The sequence below is a fragment of the Psittacula echo genome, assembly GCF_963264785.1.
Source record: "Psittacula echo genome assembly, chromosome: 15".
Classification (NCBI taxonomy): Eukaryota; Metazoa; Chordata; class Aves; order Psittaciformes; family Psittacidae; genus Psittacula; species Psittacula echo.
Window position 1 is genome coordinate 8,299,177 of NC_137751.1, and position 13,030 is coordinate 8,312,206.

Genomic DNA, 13,030 nt, shown 5'->3' on the forward strand with positions numbered 1-13,030 from the left:
GGCTGAGGGCATTACAAGGGAAAGCTGCTCTGAGCCCTGCTCAGCTTACGGGGTAGCACCCAAATACCTGTGCCGCTGCTCAGTTCAAAGGTTTTTGCTTTCTTTAAACAAATAAGCTACAAACACCATGGAGTACCAGCAGTGAGAAAGCAAGGCCACAGAAATTGAAGTTATTATCCAGCTTTTCTGCCTCAAGCCTCACTTGGAGGAACGGGGGATGGAGCCGGTGATCTCCAGTCCTGATAAGGTCTCCAAGCCCGGGCACACTTGTGACACCTCAAGGTGGTGACATCCAGCTCCTTCTTTACACGTTTGTTTTCCTTCTTTATCTTTTCCTACATCTTTTGGGGAACTCACAGCAAGGGTGGTGTGTGCCTGGCTGGAAGCCTTGTGCTTGGTGGTCCCACAGTGCTTGCTGGGTATGGGAGACCTGTGCTTAGCCCAAATGGAGTTTGAGCTCCCACAGAAGTTGGCAATATCAAATCTATGGGTAGGAGATGTGGTTATCTGGTGTTAAGCTATTTGCTGCCTCCCCAGCAGTCCACCATGGCTCCTTGAGAGCTCTTCTGGAGTGCAATGGTGAGCATCCACCTGCACCTTCATGCACCACAGTAAAGGTGAACATGGCCAACAGCAAAACCCATTTGGTCTCTGTAGTTAGTTCCAGAAAACCCCCACTTTATGCAATTTGTGCTCTTCCAGGGCACTGTTCCAAGGTGTTTCCCACGGTCACAAGGCCCATACTGCTATGTGGAAGCAGCGATGTGGCTGACAAAGGCCTCTGGAGGAGGAAAACCAGCAGCAGGTCATTTTCTACAGGTGGATCTAGTCTGCTGTAAGGACAGCGGGAGGGAGGGACTGGGGCAGCTGGGAAGGTTATAAAATGCACTGGGGCTGCCTAAACTGAAGGAGTTTGGTTTTGAGCTCTGGATGTAGAGCTGTGAACATAGGGGAGTTGTTGCTGAAGGTTGTTTCTGCTTGTAGATGGTGCTCAAGGTGAGCCTGGTGGGACCAGGGATGGGCAAATGCTGCCAATTGGACAAACTGTGCTGGTGGGGTTAGTGGTGACCATGGTTTGAGGTTCCTTGGCCATGTTCCTTGGGCACTCATGGGGTGAGGGCTGCTGGCATCTCTGCCCTGCCAGATCAGGCTCTGTGCTGGCAGATGAGGAAGGTGCACCCCTAATCTCATGGTCTAAACCCCTCATAGTGGGGGGTAGAGGGGGCAAGTGAGTCCTAGTATGTGATGGGTGGGAAACCTGCTGGGAGATGGCCATGAAATGGAGCAGCAATTGCTCCTGTGCTTCTCTGCTTTAATTAAATTAGCTAGCAAAACTAAAAAAGGACCACTGTGATTCTTTTGAGATCTGCTCTGGCTTTTTGGGGGTGAAAAATCATCTCCATTGGGATCCTTGGCATGGACAAGGAAGAGCTAAGATCTCAGTCGCCCCTCTGGGAGGTTAAAGCCATTCCCTCTTGTCCTGTCCCTACAGGCCCTTGTCCAAAACCCCTCCCCAGGATACTCGTAACCCCTTTAGCTAGTGGAAGACTGAACAATTTGTAGAATCACAGAATGGTTTGGGTTGGAAAGAGCCTTAAACCTCATCTACTTCCAACCCCCTTGCAGGTGAGTGTTTATTTCCTGACTTCATTCTGGCCAGCCTGTCTCAGGTATGTATTTTCTGCTAGTATTCTAATAACAAGTGCATCCAACTGATGATTGCTTGTAATTGTAACGCTGTGAAGCTTCTGTAAAAGCCCAGCTGAGCTCTGTGCAGCCAGCTGTGTCTTTCTGAAGCGGTCTTGGGTATTTTTATCAGGTTTTCAAGTTATTTTTGTAGTCAGCCTCTTCAGAGTGAGGAGAGGTTGGTGCATTTTTTGTCCGTGTTGGCAGCCTTTCCCAGGTGCCTGATCCAGCACTGTGACGTGCTGAGTTGCCTTCAGAAGAGGCTTTGTCAGCACATACCAAGGTGACCATAGCAGAGAGCAAGAAGCTGTGGGGCAGGGTTTCTTATGGCAGCTGATGTGGGGGGTTAATTTTGGTATCACTTTTGTTGCCAGGGGATGGGAAATGTTTGCTTCCTAGACCTCAGATGGACCAAGACCAGTGCCTTACCCCAGCTGCCTGGGCTCACCCCTGCGGCAGGTATTTCTTGGGTTTGTGTTTCTCCTCTCTGTTTTCTCTCTCTTCCTCCCAAGATTAAACAGAGATCACAGGAAACATCCAGACCCTTCTGAAAAATCCTTGTAAAGCTCTGATCCCTTCAAAGGCCCTGTTTGATGTCTGCTGTGAAGGATGCTGTGCACGTTTTCCTTAAGGGGCTTGTCGAGGCCATGGGTGGGATGTTGGTGGTTGCAGCGCTGCAGCTGTCTCTGCCTCTGGAAGGGTCCTGGGTTACTTGGGACTGAGCCATAGCAAGACCATTAACCCAAATCTGGTACCAAAAAAAGGCATTTCTCAGTGGTTTGTTTTTCTGGCTATCTTAACAACTTTGCAGTCTGAGATCCTAAATTTTATCCAGTGAATGGAGGATCAGTTCTGTAGGAACACTGGCAGCGGTCAACTGCTCCACATATGAAAAAGATTTCAAGCTCACATGACATCTTCCTTCGCATATATGTGCTGAAATCACATCAAACATAAGCAGTGTTGAGAAAACTGAAAGATTCACAGAAAAATCAGGAGAGCTCGAGACAGATTCAAGTATTCAATAATATTTTATATTAATAGTATTTAGTATTTTCTAGACTGTTTTCAGATTTGCTTCACTGTTGCTTTGATGACATAATATGGGGCTTTTTTCATGTTTCCTATCTTCCATCTGAAGTCTTCAAAGCCCTTTTTGCTTCCCCATATGGCTGTGCTGGGTGGTCTTTGTGGTCCTTGTTCTCCATGTTACTCTGTGCCTGGAGGCCCTGGTGATCAAAGCCTCCTTGTTCCCACCACAGCCAGCCAGGCTTTGGGGGTGGTTTAGCTCCTTATCACATTGGACCTTAATAGGAGTCATCCTGAGTCCTTCCTGCGTCCTCCTGCAGTGAAAGCAAAATGTGCTCTACCGCTTGTACCACATAGCCATCAGAAGATGACCATTTTGTTTTTCCCAGCCTCTCCAATGTCTCTTCCTGGGGTTTTGTTTAGTCTTGTTGGGTTTTTTGGGGGGATTATCTGTATTTTCTCAAAGGTCTTTAAATTGTTATCAAAAATCAGTCTTTCCCCAAGGCTTTCTATATTTGATCAGCAAATATCATCCCATTATGTGGGGATCAAGTAATTATGTCTCTCTCAGCAAACCTACTTCTCTTTCTTTCCCCAAGGGGAGGAGAGGGCTTCCCTCAGGATTATGTGATTAAACAGAGGTTTAAAAGAGATATCTTGCTTTGTTACTTAAAGAGCTTAATTTGAAATCCTCTCAGAAGTGAGCCGCACTTTACAAGAGCTGAGTAAGGGAACTGTGAGCTGATCACCCGCCGTGGGTCCCGCTCAGTTGGGCACCCCATGTCTGCATGGGGAAGTGAGCTCCAGGGTGGGATCAGCCCTCATCCAGGGTCTCAGAGCAGTCCTGGTGTCCTTCATTGTGGCTGGTCACCCCTACTTTTCTCCTGAGATGTGCTTTGAAATGGCTGGATGGGTCCCCTCTCCTTCAATGGGATGTCAAGCATGGAGTGGAGCCTGATGCTTTGAGATGAGCCCAAGTGTTCTTGATCCACTAAGATCGTGGGAATTACAGTTGTGTCCAGAGGCATCTCACTGTGTCTCTCCTCACCCTGGTGAAGGTCCATCGCACCCTTCTCTGTTTGGCATTAGGCTGCCCCACATCCAGATCTGACTTTACTGATAGATTTCCCTGGTTCATTCCTGCTTCTGCTCCACATTACCTGTGGCCTTGGTGCTGAGGGTGCCCGTTTCCTGCTGGCTCTGCTCTGACAGGTCAACAATCAAATATTTTATCCTAAAGAAAGGCTGCAAGCCTTGTCACAGTTGCGTATACCTGCCCGTACATGCATTTATACAAGGCACAAGAGCTATTGACTTCCTTGGGAAAGGTCTCTGCACTACGAGTAAGCAGAAGGGCTGCTAGAGGGAAGGACCCACTGCATTAATTCATTCAGTGCAGGCAAAAAGCATCTGAAAAGCTGTTACGTCTCCTCAGCAATAGTTTGCCATGCTCTGCCTCTGGAATTTTATGTGCATTTATAGCCCAGTAGAGAAGTGCTGCCCATGTGCTAGTCCCACGCTCTTGGCAGGCGTGAGCACTTGGAGAATAACACCCGGAGCAGTCAACAGGGCCAGTGCCTGAGGAAAAGAGATGGAGACAGCTCTGGCTTGTTCTTTGTCACCAGCATGAGGCCAAATCCCCAGCTGTGAGCTCTCCTAAGGGTCCTGGGCATAGGTGGTAATTTCTGAAGCTTTTACCTTTTTAACCAGTGTCAGGAACAAGAGGTGGGATGTTTAAAGACTTCTGTAACTAATGGAAATCAGGGAGGCTTCATAAAAGTACTGGAAAGCCTTTTACAAGCTTTTGCTTCTGTGTTTGCATTTGCCTTTCAGTTCATGTTACCCAGGACTGTAATTTTTGTTCAGAAGACAGCACATTTGAGGGATTTGAGGGAGTTTTCTGGTGTGTGGAGCTGGCAGCTGTAATGCAGCAAGTGGGGAGGATGTCACCGAAAGAGGACTTGGGTTTTCTGGCAAATACGCTCTGTGGTTTTGAATGGGAACACAGGGAAAGGGCAAGAAGAGAGGAGGGACTGAGCTATCCCAGAGCTGTGTCCATATGTTGGCTGGTTCCCTGCTGAGAGCTGGCAAACAAAGGAGAAATGCAGCAGGAATATCCAAGGTGGAAATGCGAGCACCTGCTGTGATGGACACTGCTGTGGTGACCTGAACCCCAATTAAACGTTCAGCCAGCAGCATCTGTAGTGGCTGTTCCCAAAGGTGCTGCACAAAGAGCAGTTATAGGGTTCAGATGTGAGCATCACCCTGCAGTGCAATGCAAAGGGGACTCAGTGTTCTCACCAGCAGTGCTGTGAAGCCAGCACAGCATCCTCCCTGAGCATTGGTGCATACCCAAAGCCTGGTGCAAGGTGCACCAGGTATGCAGCTCTCCTGATAATTTAGCTTTGTGTTTTACCATGCTTACTACCAATATGTTGCCCTGTCCCTTTCCACCGAGCACCATTAAAGCTGATAGATGTTGCTGAGACATGTTATCCCTCTGGGTAAGCTGGGGCCAGGCTCTGGTCACTAAAACTGCATGGATCTTTACCAAGACTTGGTGAAGGGTGCATTGAGGCTGTTCTTCCCTGTGCTCTTCCATGGATGTAGTGTTCCCAGCAAGACTCCACTGCAGGCAGCTGTGGAGCTGGGGAAGTGTGTGTTTGAGTGCAAATCAGGGCAAGGCAGAAGGAGAAAAAGGAATTCAAGGAGATACACATCTCCCAGAAGCCTGTGTTAAAAGGAGACAGTAAGCTGGGATGAATGATGCATGAGATAAAAAGCCTAGGGACAACAGGGATGGAAAGGGAAGAGTTGTGTAAATAGGGAAAATATATAAGAAAGACAAAGGGAAGAGCCATGAAAGTGGGAATGTCATTTATCAGGACTTGTTTCATGTTTGCAAGAAAAAATAAATCCACTGAACTAAAAACCTGGTGGCAAAAATTCAAGTGAGCCTCAGGGAACTTCTTGGAGGGTGGCTGGCATTGGGGGATCAGTGAGCTGGGTTCACTGATGTTATTCACAGTTGTTTTGCATATACCAGAGTAAGCAATGGACCTGACCAGCCCTGCTTGGGACTCACCAGGTCCCCCTAGCCAGGCCAGCACAGATCTCCTTTAAGTGGGCTCCTTTGAGCTGTAAGGGTGGGAAGGGAGAGGAAAAACAAAGGGAACAGAGCCCTCAGGCTCTTAAATTGCTAAATTGGAAACATTTAATCTCATCAGTAGTAATGATCTAAATAGATGTGTGTGTGTGTGTGTGTGTGTACGGCGCAGGAGGAGGGGTTCAGAGAAGGGCTCCCGGAGTCACTTTTCCTTAGAGACCATGCCCAAAGAGGAAGCAGATGAATGTCTGCAGGCATGGACACCAGCACAAGAGGTCCGCAAGGCAGAGCGGTGAGCCAGTGCCTTGGGGAGTGAGAGGTGCATGTCTGAAAGTAACATAGAAGCAGGGGCTGAGGGTGGCTCTGTGCTGGTCCCCTGCAAGAGCAAAGGATACCACTCATGTGGCTCGTGGATGGTCTTGACATGGAGCAATGGGCTGTGGAGGTATCCAGGCTAATAAAAAGCTGAGCTGGAGGGAAGGTGGGATAAGAGCTTGGGCTGTGGCAGTGTTGATGGGGTCTTGGTGCAGGGAAGGAGTTGATGGCCAAGGAGGAAAAGGAGAGGCAGTGTCTGGCCTTCCACAGGGCACTGAGCTGATCTCCTTAGAGGGTTGTCTGGAGATGAGGCTGTAAATCTGCTGTGCATTGCAGGTACAAGTAGTTACAGGATATTCATCACATCCCTTAACTGTGGTGCAGGAGCAGCTCTGTCATCATAAACCTCTGTCACTGTGCCTTCAGTTCATCAGATGTTTCAAGCACTTTGCATGCTGCTATTGCTTGTCTCTAAGGGGTTACAGCAGCTCCTGTAGTGCTGTCTGCAGTCATGCCAAGACTGGGAGGGTGCTTTCTCTGGCTCCCACCACCTGCGAGACACCAGGAGCGCATGGCTGGATCATACTGCCCTGGTTCACGCAGGGGTTTGTGTCCCCAGAGTGCCACAGCTGAGGGAATGGATGAAAGAAAGCATTGCTATGGCATTTTATAACCCTCGGACTGGATTAATGCTGCTGACCTTAACACTCTCCGACAGTCTAATGGCCATTGGTGTATTCTGCTGATGTTAAACCTTTAACACTAAAACCTGGCTTTTGGAGAAAGGTCTTTGCTTCCAATGACAGTGTGTGAGCTGGATAGAGAGAAAACAGCTGCAATCTTGGAATGGGTTGGGTCAGAAGGGACCTTAAAGCCTACCCAGTTCCAACCCCTTGCCATGAGCAGGGACACCTTCCACTGGAGCAGGTTGCTCCAAGCACCATCCAATCTGGCTTTGAATAACTGTGTCTGCTTCCTTCCCCCTTCTTGATACCCTGTTGAGCTTTTTCAACCCCCCTGATATGGAAGCTCCTTTTCCAGTGGCTGTTGCACACCAGCCCCCTGGTCTGGGAGATGGGCTTTGGTGCATGGCCTCTTGGATCCATGGGTCTTACTCCCTCCAGGATCTTTACACCCAGGTCTGTGTTCTGGTGGTGGGCTGACTGCAGGTTGTGTTTGCTGAGCAGTTGTCTCCTGGTTTGTGCATCCCAGCGTGGCTCCAGGAAAGCATCCCTGGAGCAAGTTGTCTGGTCTCTGCATGGCTGTGCTCCATGACCTGTCTTTTCTTGGTTGTAAATATTAACGATGTGAGGCAAGTGGAGTTAGGAGACTACATTAATTATTATGGAGTTCCTCAGCAGCCTTTTTCCTCTAGGAAAGCACAGTGGAATAGCACATCTTTACCTTCAGTTTGCAAATGCTGGCTGAGTGCCTGGAGCAGTCCAGGAGCACTGGGTGGGGCACGGTTTCCTCTTGTAGTCTTTGCAGAATGGGTGAGTTCTGGTGCTTTGCCTGATGTGAGTTTGAGGTATCAGCTCCACCATTCCAGAGCAGCAGGTACACCATGTTCTGCAAAAAATAATGACCATGGAACTAAGCTCACCTCCAAAATCCAAGCCCCAAAGGCAGGCAGGCTGCATTTGTGCCTTGCCCAGAGCTTTCCCTTCAGTATGAGCTCTACTGCTTGATTAAAAATGCAAAGCCCCTGGTGATAATGCTCATCACTCCTCTGACATGGATTTTTGCAGCAGTCTCAAGGCCCAGCATAGCAGAGAGTCTTGGGAGCTGTGTGTTAGCTGCTGAAGTTAACATTCCAGTTAAAGTCACAGGCAAACGTCAGCAACAAAGAAATTACGACTACAGAAAGAGAATGGTGAGAAAACAGGAGTAATCTGTTTCTGACTGTAATGCTGGAAGGAGGACTCAGGCTTAGACCCTGCACTTCATTCTTCCCACTGCAATTTGGCAAATGCCAGCAGCTTTGGGAAGTTAACATTTTCTATACCTTTTCTTGAAACACAGCAGTTCTTCTGACTGTTCTCCCCTTGTTCTCTGCTTTATTTCTTTGTGAAAAACCCATTAAACACAGAAAGGTCAGATTTTCAAAAGCTTGTGGTGCACATGCTGCACATCCAATATGTGGCTGTGAGCTTCCCATTGGAGGCTGGTGGATGTTGCTTGAAACACTGAGGTTTCTTTTGGTGCCTGGCTGGGAGGTGAGTTCTCCAGGAATCCTGCCCATATGTTCTCACTGCCACCTTCACCATACTGAGAGGCAACGTGCCTGTAGCCCTTTACAGCATTGCTCTGTGTCCTTGTGTGCAGGCTGCAAATCCTGAGAAATCCAAGCTGTTGCAGAAATGACCTGTGAAACTAATGCAGCCCAGCCCATAATCTGCCCAAGCCTGTGTTTTAGTGTGCAGACAGCAGCAGCAACAGAGCCACCAAGCAAAGATCTACCTAGAGGTCTTAAGGTCCTGAAACTATGTGGAGTCCTCTGCCTTGTCATTTGGCCAGCCAGCATGGAAGGGCTGAAATGATAACCTCATATTGACCTGTCCCTTAGCATCGTATCAGTAAGCTTAGAAAAGCTTTGCTCATAGCCTCAAGCTGTCAAGTTCCCTGAAATCCAACCAACAAAACCAAGGAAGAGAGGAAAAGCTCTGATGTAGTGTAAGGTTAAAAAGAAGTATACAGTAGCAAAGGGAGGAACTATCTTCCCAGCAAAGAAGCTGCTGGAAACATCTTATGCAGGACAGCCGGGCCTCCATGGCACCACTTGAGGATGCATTTCTGAAGTCAAAAGGGACTGCTTGATGTTAACTTCATCTCCTACCAGACACGGTCCTCCTTATGCATCAGAAAGAACACTTACACAAAAGCTAATGTGAGTGTTTCCTGCTTTGAAAGAGGTACTTAATGTCATGCTTGAACTCAGCTAGGGAGACAACTTGTTTTGTTGTGGCCTCAGCAGTCTTAACCCTGCTGTGATTAAAACACAGCTTGCCTTTTCCTGGTATAACCAAGTGGGATTGCTGTGCCTGCTCTTCATGAGGTCCAGGGGACATCCTGAAGCCCAGGACCAAATCCTTCCAGTCTCATGTAGAGGGATGTAAAGAAGCTGGGAAGAACAAAACCTGGTCACAAACAGCCTCCCACCTCCTCTCAGGTGCTCTTTGCATGGTAGTTCATTATCCTCCACCGGCGCCACTAAGGGCAGCAGAGGTAGAGGGGATGACGTTCATCATTAATGCCCTCAGGAAAAGGTGTCCAACATCTGCATCTATTTCTGATTTCTTGTGGCAGTTGTAAAATCCATGAGCGTAACTCTGACACACAGAGCGCTGTGATTGCTGCTGCTTGGAAACAGGAGGAGAAGAACAAATCCCCCAGGAGAACAAGAAATTGCTCTGCATGATCCTTAAAATACCATGAGGTGCTCTTGTCCCATCATTTGAAGTGCCATACAATTACATTAGTGGGAATGGCAGTAATTCTTCAGAGACACCTTCACTGTGAAGAGAAAATTGTACTTTTCTCCACGTGGGTCCCCAACAGCTCTTGGCCAACAATTCATTAATTCTCCTTTTTTATCATCTTGCTCTATAGACTCATTGCATCTGTAACCACTGCAAACTTTGTGCTGCAGGCATGACGTGTCAAGCTCTTCGGTCTTCCATCTCTGCTGTGGACATTTCTCTTTTCCTGAGCTGCTGGGACCTTTTGTTGAGCAAGCTTGGGGTCAGTCTGGGGTCTGCTGAGGCCATGTGCTTTAGATGGAATGAAATGCTGGAGCAAGGTAAGGTGCTGTGGTGACCTTTCCTCTATGAGGATGTTGGTGTCATCACTGCTTGGGTTGGCATTGCAAAGCCTGAAGCTGGTTTTCAGCATCTGCTCACGGCACAGGGATGTGCTGTGATGATCAAGGCTGAGCTGCTGCTTCAGGAAATTCAATGGAAGAATTTCCATGGTATAGTTTGTGTTAAAGTTAAAGCTCATCCAGTTCCAACCCCCTGCCACAGGCAGGGACACCTTCCACTGGAGCAGCTTGCTCCAAGCCCCTGTGTCCAACCTGGCCTTGAACACTGCCAGGGATGGGGCAGCCACAGCTTCTCTGGGCACCCTGTGCCAGCGCCTCAGCACCCTCACAGGGAAGAGCTTCTGCCTAAGAGCTCATCTCAGTCTAAATAGTATCTGATCTAAATTCCTTGTTCCCTTTGTTGTAGCCGGGACCCCAGTGGGAACCCTGGATTTGGAGGAGGGTGGAGGAGCACATTTGCATTCCTCTTGGCTCTGCCCTGTGGCTGAGTGAGTCAGTCTGCATCTGGCTCTATTTAGCCCAGACCCAGAGATGAAGTTCCCTCACCTGTGATCTCCCTGTGTTGGCATTTCCTTCCCAGCTTTCCCTCAAAATCAATGGTGCAGGCAGAATTGCTTTCTTATGCCTGCTTTAAAGCTCACAGAAACACTTCAGTGCTCTGGAGGTTCTCCTAAATGGGTGCTCCTTGTTTTTTCTCTTATGGAAGCCGTCCAGTTTTACAGCACTGAAAGTCACTGTTGGATGACAGTATTTTCTTGTGCATTATGTGTTTTCACTTATTACTTCAATTATTTTGCCTTCCTCTGCAATTTACTTCTGTATTTTATTCTGTAATGGTCTTGCTGTGCCTAAGGATCTTTGAGCTCTAATAATAATTGTAGGAGCAATAATGTAAATCATCTTGGTGCTACCTGCATGCATTTGGTAACTTTCTTTGCAATGCTAATAACAGAGCTAGACTGGATCAGATGGGGTGTTTTGACATTTTCCTTTTACCTCTCAAAGGAGAATTGCCAGATATACCTGTCATTCTCAAGCACGGGGCAACCCAAGTAATTCAGCATGTCACCCATGGCTACCAGGTGCTACCATCCTGTTTACAAGTTGTTAAAGGTTGTTTCTGAGGCTTTTTTATAGTGGTATGTTAAATGCAAAAGCTTTGATGTAAGAGATGGCTGCTCAAAGATCCCAAACTGTAGCGTCCATTCACTTAAGGCACAGTTTCTGACGTTGTGAGGTATCCATGCAGCCTTTTTATAAAGGAAAAGCCTAGAGGTGGTATGATTGTCTGAATCATCTCTAACCATGGCAGTTTACAATTTTAATATAGAAGAATAACAAAGACTTGGAAGAAATTGGTTCTTAACTGTCCTGCTTTTGCAGGTGGGTTTTTAGAGGGTTTTTGACTTGTCCAGCTTCACACCAGAAGTCGTGGCTGAGTCATGAACACCATTTCCAGAGCAACAGTTTGGGGCTGCAGCCACATCATCCCTGCCTCTGATGGGAATTATGTACTTGAGATGTAATCTTTTCCTGCCTTCAGGTAAGGATAGAACATTTTGTAGAGGAGAGGGGAGGCTGGTGGGTTCTCTGATGAGCTCGGTGCCTGTGGGACTGAGCTTTACTCATAATGTTTCTGGAAGTCTTGGCTCTGTAACCACAGGCTGGGAGCTGCTCAGATGAGGTGGTTTTTTCTCATGTGTGTGTTGAGAACCTGGCAGGTCCATACCTCACCTCAGGCCTCCCAGGATCAGCATGAATTTCCCAACAGAACACCCACAAAAGTGTGAAGATCAAATCTTGAAGTGTCAAGATAAGTTTTCTGGGTCTCCGGTTGAGGAAATGCCAGGAGAAGGAATATTTCTCATTTTGCCCTAAGTTTGGCTCGTTGGTATCGCAAAGACAGAAAGGAGGAGGCAGCGAGGCCTTGTAGCTGCACAGAAAGTTGTTGTGAGACCAGCTGAACAGCAATGGAATAAACCATCCTTTGGTTCCTTCCTCCAGCTTCCAACATCTCAGCCATACAAGGATTTACGGAGCAGCACACTTGTGCAAGTGTCTCATTCCTCTACAGCTTCTGTACTAATTTTGTATTGTTGGTATGAGAAAATAAAGCTTTGGCAGGGACCAGGACAAGGTGGAGAAATGCATTGATCTATTGAAATCATAGAATCATAGGATGGTTTGTGTTGGAAAGGACCTTAAGATCCTCTAGATCCAACCGCCCTGCCATGAGCAGGGATGCCTAACACTAGGGTGTCAAGTTCAAGAGGAAACATGGCTGATACAGCCATGAACATCCCCTTAGGAGGTTGGTGTGGAGCTCCTGGGGATGCTGGTGTTGGGTTGAGCTGACTGCAAGTGGCTTTGGAAGAGCTGAGTGATAGGTTCTGCCACTGATGGACATTGTTGTACAAAATGCCCCATTGGTGCTTGTGTGTTTGAGAGTTGATGGGCCAGTGGATCATTTGGAGGAGAAAATGGACAGATGAAAATGCAACTTTGAGTGAAATATAGAGCCTGTGCTTCTAGAGCTGCCCATGTCCTGGGCTGGACAACTAAGAGGAGATCAAATGGATCAAAATAAGCTTCTTTGAGAGCAGGGATATTAACTGAAGGGGGGAGAAAGGCAGCAGCTCTGGAGGGGTTTATCTGTACCTCCTTATCGGGAATTAGGCAGCATTATCAGGCAGCCTCTCCTACGAGGCTGATTTACCAATGGAGAAATAACAGATGGGTCTTGAAGCAAGGAGCTGCACTTGGATCACACCCTGGGCACCCGTTTTGTGAATCACGGTAGCAAAGTGGCTGTCTCCAGCCATCTCTCCCTTTTGTGTTCACTAAGCATCTCTGCTGTTATTAATGTGCTGGTCAGCAATGAACTGGTATTGCCCCATAGCACACATCCATGTCCCTGATAAATGCTGTACCCACACATCCTCTGGGCAGGAGCTGGATCCTCATTGCCATTGCTTTGTTCTCTTCCTTTTCCGTGTTATACGACTCCATGTCTGCAGCCTCCTATCTTTAATTCCTTTCTGGGTCTCTGTTTGTTGTTCCTGGGCTCTATTTAC

General features: G+C 47.7%; 1 protein-coding gene across 1 annotated transcript in view; it reads left to right on the plus strand.

Moving 5' to 3' along the window:
- The window catches only part of LOC308227350 (S-adenosyl-L-methionine-dependent tRNA 4-demethylwyosine synthase TYW1-like), a gene marked incomplete at both ends in the record, with an annotated part of 112,272 nt that overhangs the window by 84,719 nt on the left and 14,523 nt on the right, over positions 1-13,030 (plus strand).